The sequence below is a fragment of the Meles meles genome, chromosome 2, assembly GCF_922984935.1.
Source record: "Meles meles chromosome 2, mMelMel3.1 paternal haplotype, whole genome shotgun sequence".
Taxonomy (NCBI): domain Eukaryota; kingdom Metazoa; phylum Chordata; class Mammalia; order Carnivora; family Mustelidae; genus Meles; species Meles meles.
Genome location: NC_060067.1, coordinates 98912595 through 98919303, shown reverse-complemented (window position 1 = coordinate 98919303; position 6709 = coordinate 98912595). Strand labels below are relative to the sequence as shown.

At 38.3% G+C, this 6709-nt stretch overlaps 1 pseudogene; it reads right to left on the bottom strand.

Moving 5' to 3' along the window:
- Positions 1-5781: 5781 nt before the first annotated feature.
- LOC123937365 lies at positions 5782-6364 on the bottom strand (annotated as a pseudogene).
- Between the last annotated feature and the right edge of the window lie 345 nt (positions 6365-6709).

Genomic DNA, 6709 nt, shown 5'->3' with positions numbered 1-6709 from the left:
TTTGGCTGAGGACAATACATTATTTGAACTGACAAACATGGGCTCATGTTCCCTGTAATCGCTGAAGCACTGATTTGGAGCCAGCCCTAGAAGCATAGATCTAACCATCATGAGCTCACAGACTGGAAAGAAGTCCACTGTGGAGTAAATGATTGTTCATTAGCAAGTAAGCCATGTGACAGACACTGGATGTGTATCTGGAAATCTAGCCCTGCCCTAAAGCCACAGCACAATTTTAGAATTTACTAAGTACTCCAAACTCAAAATAACAAATCCGAAGCCTAAGAACCAGCTGAAAGTCAAACAAACAAACCTCCTAAGATCATGAAAAGTATTATTTCAGACTTGCTCCTTAGTTTCCTATGTCCAACCTGTTGTTAGTCACCTAGAACTCTACATAAAGAAAAATGATTTTGAAATTCTAATTAATGAAGTTCCAATAGTTTACTTTTACACTTATTTCCCTAGCCTCGGGAGACATACCTAGTAAGAAGTTGCTACAGCCAGTGTCAAAGAGGTCACTATCTGGTTCTTCCTCTAAGATTTTGATGATTTCCTGTCTCACATGTAGGTCCTCCATCCATTTTGAATTTATTTCTCTGTATGGTATAAAGTATCTTGGGCTTTGTAAGCCATACGGTCTTTGTAGCACCTAGTCTACTGGTGAGGCAGCAATGTAGACATAGATGATGCATAACACATGAGAATGACCCTGTTTGTTCCAATAAAATTTTATTTATAAAAAGAGGCAGTTGCAGGGGCTATTTGCCAAGCCCTGCTGTTGAACAGTGGTTCTCTTCCTTGGCGGCACATTAGTGTTACTGGGGAGCTTTTTAAAAAAAATACTTGAGCTGGGTACTGAGACTAGACTGATTAAATCAAATCTCAGAAGGTGCACCCTGGCACTTATGGCTCCCTCTCCTTTTCTCAAGAAATTGCAAGATGCTATTAAAAATATTTTACGATTGAAATTATCTAAATTAATATAGAAATCAATATATTGATTCACAGATTAAAAATGTACTTCACTTTTCCCCCAAATGAACTATATTGTAAAACTGCTTGTTAGTAATGTAAGTTGCAATGTGCATCATTCATTAAACCATTCTACTGATTTCCAAACCATTTACTGAATTTTGTAAGTTGCTATTGTAATCTTTTAATTTACATAGGTGTCCCTACTTAAATGACACTTGTCTCTTCATCATAACTTGATATAGGAAACTACATCAAACTACAATTTTAATAAATTCCCCACAAAATTGAAAAAGACTAATCACTTGTAATCTCAATGCCAGAGAGGTCTTTTAATAATTTTAATTGTTAAAATACTGGCCTACAGGGGCACCTGAGTGGTTTGGTGGGTTAAACCACTTCCTTCAGCTCAGGTCATGATCTCAGGGTCCTGGAATCAAGCCCGAAATCAGGCTCTCTGCTCAGCAGGGAACCTGCTTCCCCACCTCTCTCTCTCTCTCTCTCTCTCTCTGCCTTCTGCTCTGCCTAAATGTGATTTCTCTCTCTGTCAAATAAATAAATAAAATCTTAAAAAAAAATACTGGCCTCCATCAGATTTTTTTCCTAAGTCTTATATTACTAAGATCTTTTCATAGTTCCTATCTCTATTATCTCTTACTGAAATATCATACTTAATTAGATTGAACTTAATCCTACAACCCAGAAAAAGAGCATAACATTGCAATGATTGCAACTGGCTCTGTGTCTAGACTTTCAAATCCCAACTCTTCAACCCAAATTTTTATTATCTTCTTTATGTTTTAGTATTGCCATTTGTAAAATGAGAGTGATAGTGATAATTCTATTATCCAAATGCACTAATATATATTTATAGTGATGCCTGGCACAGAGCAAGCAGTACATAATTTAGTTCTGATTTTTATTATAAAGACAAATGTGATCTCTCTGAGGAATTTGAGAGGCAGGGTGGGGGTTTGTGAGGGGGAGATAGGGAAAAATGAAACAAGATGGGACCAGGGAGGGAGACAAACCATGAGACTCCTAATCTCAGGAAACAAACTGAGGGTTGCTGGGGGCGGGGGCGGGGGCGGGGAGGGATAGGGTGGTTGGGTTATGGACATTGGGGAAGGTATGTGCTGTGGTGAGTGCTGTGAATTGTATAAGACTGATGATTCACAGACCTGTTCCCCTGAAGCAAATAATATGTTATATGTTAATAAAAAATAACAAAAATTAAAAATACATTAAAAAAAAAGACAAATGTGTGCCTGTGAGAGAGGGTATAAAACAGACTTTAGCAAATAAAACTGAAAATCAGTATGGTAATAAAAAGGGCATCCTCTAGCTCCAAACCACCCATATGGGTCTGCCCATCCTCCACGGCCTCATGTCTGTCACAGAATGTCTCCTATGCTGGAAGAACTTGTAACACCTGCCAAGGGCAAAGGTGGCCTTTGTTATTGGCTGTTAACTAATTTTTCTGTTTCTTCATGGCTTCTCAGAGTCAAAGTCCTAAGGAGATTACAATTCCTTTAAATGGCCTTTCAAAGGTGAATCCAAAGGAGTATCAGCCTGCAGTAGGTGGCCACAGCATTGGTGACGGAGCCAGAATGGTGCTGGACATTTGCCCCTCAGGGTCCAAGTGCTGCTACAATAGAATAGAGGCCTACTTTAGCTGGAGAACATTGCATAGAGCTAACACATGGCCACCACAGCAACCTGGCTTGCAGGCCTGCACACACTTTCAGTGACCCACAAGGACAGCCCCCCCCCCCCCCCCGCCCCACGCCCACCACCAGTACCAAGTGATAGGCTCAGGCGAGGAATAGGCCAGTTCTTCGGGGGTTCTCCGAACGTGCGATGGTAGTATGTAGGATGTAGAATTTGGCAGAGGCAGGGTCCTACCAGTCAGGATAGACACCAGTTACAGGGCTGGAACAAGGTGCGGGGAGACTCTTTACATGCCAATCATTAACCTTCTAATGGCTGGATTTTAGAGAGAGGAGAGGGAGTGTCTTAAGGGATACCTAAAGCCCTCAGGGCAAGAGCTATTTACCAACAAGTATGAAAGCATTCCAGTATCATAATAGTAAATGCCACAGTTGTATTGCTTTCTATATAGCAGAGAAGACATTTACTTTGCTCTCACTGCTGAACAATATTTTAGTTGGTTATTGGTTTATTTCCTCTCAGCACTTCGAATGCATTATTCCATGATCTTCTGGTTTTTATTATTGGTGTTGAGTAGTCTGCTGAGGGTCATGGTTCCCATAAATATGTTTCTTTGCTGGGCTCTTTTGAAGATCTTTATGGATCTTTATGGACTTGGATAGATGTTTATTAGTTTTGATACGATGTGTCCATATATGAATTTTTAAAAAATTTTCCTGAGGAACTGCGTTTTACAGATCTGAAGATTCATATCAACTGTTGATATTACTTTAGATATTATTTCCCTGAGTATTTCCAAACACTATTCTTTCTTGCTTCTCCTTCTAGAACTCCTATCATACTTGCTCATTCCATATCCCAGTCTACTAACTTCTCTTTCATAGTTTCATTTTTACGTACTAAATCTTGGGCAACTTCCTCAGAATTTTTTACTAGTTCATAAGTTTTTTTTTTCTTAAAAATATTTATTTGTATCAAAGTAATGCATGCAAATAGTTTAAAGTACCAAGGATGCAAACACTTTAAATTTTTTTTTTACCAATTCCATAATTATGATTTTCATATCACTAAATAATATGGTTTTATTGCTAGTTCTTGATTTTTCAGATGTAGGTAGTATTTCTATTATCTATTGCTGCATTAAAAAACACCCCCAAAATTAATGCCTTAAAACAATTTCTTGCTATACTGTGAGGCAATGGGATGTCTCTTCTGTTTCATATGATATTAGCTAAGATGTCAGACCAACTAGAGGGACTAAATGATCTCACTTATATCCCTGGCCATTTGTCCTGGCTGCCAGCTGGAGGCTTAGCAGGAGCTGTCAGCTAGAGCATTTCAGTTCTCCTCCAAATGGTCTCTTTATGTCAGCTGGAGTCTCAGATTCAATTATTAGATATATACGTAAGTTAGGATTGTTATGCCTTCTTAATGAATTCACCTTCTCATCATAATGAAACATCTTTCTGAAGAGGCTCAGAAAGTCCCCCCAATATATGCCACTTGGGCATGGGGATTATTTTAAACTAAAGGCAATCAAGGCCCAGTGGCCTCAGGAAAAGCTCTTTACTTCCCTCTTACCTGTATGAAAGAAAGAAAAATTTCCCTATTTATGGTGAAATTTTGCAATTTCTGTACCAAAAAAAGAATTACTGCCACAGATAATTTTTTACCTAAGAAACAGACATGCACAACAGAGCATGCTTGGTTTCCCAAACACTGCCCTCTCTCCCCTTCCTATGAATGGCCTTCCTCCCCTTGGTAGCCCCAGACCTCTGCACTTTTCCTTAATACAGGATGTTACGGAAACCTCAATTGTCTGGATGCCTTTTGAGTTTCATCTCTTTTGGGGGCTCCCATACATAGGTTATTAAATTTGTGTTTCTCATGTTTTTCTCTGTCTTTTGTCATATTGTTAGACCAGTCACAGAGCCTAGAAGGGTAGAATGAAAATTTTTCATTTTCCCAACACCTCTTTATCACTAGTCATGTTCTTTATATTAATGTCTAATTTGTCTGATACTAATATAATCACACCAGCTCTATGATTATAGTGTTTGCACGGTTATATCTTTCTTCATTCCTCTTTTCATCTATGTTTTCACATTAAAAGTGCATCACTGTAAACAACACATGGAGGCCTTTTTTATTTTTAATAAACTCTGAGAAAAAAAAGCCCTCCCAGCTTTTAATTGGTGTGCTTAGCCCACTTACATTTAAAGTACTTATTTATAGAGTTGGTTTAAGGCTACCATCTTGTAATTTTTCATTTGTCCTATCAGTTCTTCCTTCTTTTTCTTTTACTGCGCTCTTTTCGATTGAGTTCTTTATCATGTTTCCTTGATTTTTAATATTCCCTTTTACCTCTTCTATTGGCTGTATAGCTGTAACTCTTTGGAGGTGTGTTTATGTGCATGTGTATCCTTTACTGTGTCTTTTAGTGATTGCTCTAGGGCAGTGGTTTTCAACAGGGGAAGATGATTCCCAAGGGACTTCTGGCAACATCAGAATAAATTTTGGTTATCACATTTGGAATGATGGGTGCAAATGATCTAGTAAGTAGAGGCTGGGGATGCTGCTAAATATCTTAAAATGTACAGGATAGGCCTCCGGGACAAAGATTATCTGGCCCAACATGATAATAAAGCTCAGATTAAGAAATCCTGCTTTACAGATTATATGCATCCTTCATTAACCATAGACTACCTTGAAATTATATTAAACCATGTTTCCATTAAGAGAAGAATCTTAGAACTACACATTTCCATTTAACTTCTCCCTTCCTTTGTGTTGTTATATATTTCACTTCACATGCTACAACTCCTATAATACATTGTTTTTATTTTTGTTTTATAAGGTCAACCATCCTTTTAAAAATTAAAATAAAATAGTATTTATATTTATCTTTATTTCCAGTGCTTGCCATTCTTTTTTGTAAATATGAGCATCAATTTGATTTCATTTTCATGCAGCGTGATGAGCTTCCTTTAGCATTTTTCCCTTAAATTCTAGGTTTATTTCCTATACCCTAGTTATAAAGTTCAGAGCAGATTTTCAGCATTAAATAGTGACACATATCAAGTTTCAGATATTTATTATTCAGTGTAAATCCCAACACAATACACCAACATGATTTCACAAGGTTAGAGGGGAAATATTTTCTGGGTAAGTGGAAAACTGTGCGAATGGCTTCTGGAAGCTCTTCAGTCTAAGCAGCTTTATACTGAAACGTTTCATTGAGAAATCTGGATCTTCTTTCTTCAGTTTGCTGTAACCTACATTCACTGAGCAGAACTTGTGTTGATCAGTGGGATCCAGTTTGTTCCAGAGTTCTGGGTTATTCTTCCTATCGCGACTGACGTCTGGATTGAACAATGCCAGACACAAACTACAGCACTGCTCTAGTACCTCCTGCCCCAATAAATACTAAAAGAGGGATCAAGCTCAGATGCTCCTTGGCCTGACCAATGATCTGGCATAACATGGTTGTGGCAAAGGCTTCTTGTCCAGGAGAAGAAAAAAAAACAAATCGGCAAGGCCCAGCACTTGCAGAGTAATCCCTACACTGGGAATGAACCCCCTTAGCACTTTTTTTTTGGTAGTAGAAATCTGTTATATTGAATTCTCTCAGTGTTTATCAGAAAATATCCTTATTTTGCCTTCATTTCTGAAAGTTATTTTCCCTTAATGTAGAATTTTTTTTTTTTAAGATTTCATTCATTTGACAGAGATCACAAGTAGGCAGAGAGGCAGGCAGAGACAGAGAGAGAGTAAGGGAAGGAGGCTCCCCGCTGAGCAGAGAGCCCGATGTGGGGCTCAATCCCAGGACCCTGAGATCATGACCTGAGCCGAAGGCAGAGGCTTTAACCCACTGAGCCACCCAGGCGCCCCACCCTTAATGTAGAATTTTATGTTGACAATTGTTTTCTTTCTCTTTCTTTTTCTGTCCTTTAAAAATATCATTCCTTTGGCTTCCATTTATTCTAAGGGGAGGTCAGGTGGAGTTCTTATTGTTGTTCCCCTGTAATGTATTCTTTCTCCCCAAGGTTTTAGTTTTTTTGTT